Source organism: Gavialis gangeticus, unplaced genomic scaffold (assembly GCF_001723915.1).
Source record: "Gavialis gangeticus isolate Ggan-Ray unplaced genomic scaffold, GavGan_comp1, whole genome shotgun sequence".
NCBI lineage: Eukaryota > Metazoa > Chordata > Crocodylia > Gavialidae > Gavialis > Gavialis gangeticus.
Genome location: NW_017728995.1, coordinates 33,149,766 through 33,150,784, shown reverse-complemented (window position 1 = coordinate 33,150,784; position 1,019 = coordinate 33,149,766).

Here is a 1,019-nt window from a genome sequence, read left to right as displayed (position 1 = left end):
GGGGTCAAGCACCCACAGCCCCCTCACCAGGTTGTCGCCCGTGGCCCCCAGTCTCTCGCCAATATCCCTTGCAACCTGCCAGACATCTGCATAGTCGTGCAAGGCTTGAGATGACTTTTCCTCCCCCAGAAAATCTCAATTTTGAGACAAAATTTGACCAGTCGTTCTCTCTTTAAAGCAAGGTGCCTGTAAAGAAGAACTCAGAAATGGCATGGGGCAGCAGGGAGGTAGAGATGCTACATTTACTGTCTCCTAAGATCTGTGCTGCATATTTCCAAGGGAATTTGTGTTAGGTAAAAAAGGGCTTGGTCCCAAGCCCTGGGAAAACTCCCCCACCCCCTACCTCCAACCTGATCTATGAATTTAGATGGATTTGCTCTCAGTCAAAAATCATCCTCAATAATAAAAATTCGACAGGCTACCTAATCCCTCGGCAACCTCTGTCTCCTCTCCATTTGCTATGCAGCTTCTGCTGTGCTAACAAGCAATAAAACTCCCCTTTGTCAATGAAATCAGCAGCTCTGACTCAGAATATACCCAGGGAGCCTATCTGGCAAGGGGGAAGGGATCGTTTTCACATTTGACTCCATCGCAAGGGGAAAGGGCTTTGCAATAGTAACCACTGGGGTTATGTCTGGTGATGGATGAGCCTTTGGACAGCACGAGTTTGCCTGGGATGAGCCCTTGCGGTTCTCCAAAATCCTTGGGTTTGTACCTTTTGGCTTGAACTTGCATGAAATCCAGAACTTCCCGATATCCAGAGATTTCCTAAGCTTCCTGTTTCAGGCGATTCGGGGGCGGGGGTGCTATCAAAACAGGCTTCTTCGCTGGATCTGAAGCATTTCTGCTTCCAACCCCTGCCGGAAGCCAAGTGCAGGAGGAGGAGGAGGAGGAAAAAGCAAACAAAAGTTACCCACGCATTGCAGGGTTTTCACAGACCTTTGGTTCAGGGTCAGTTCACTAAAGGGAAAATCTCTGATGGGAAGGAAGCGGGGAAATACTAGATCTAAATCAGATTC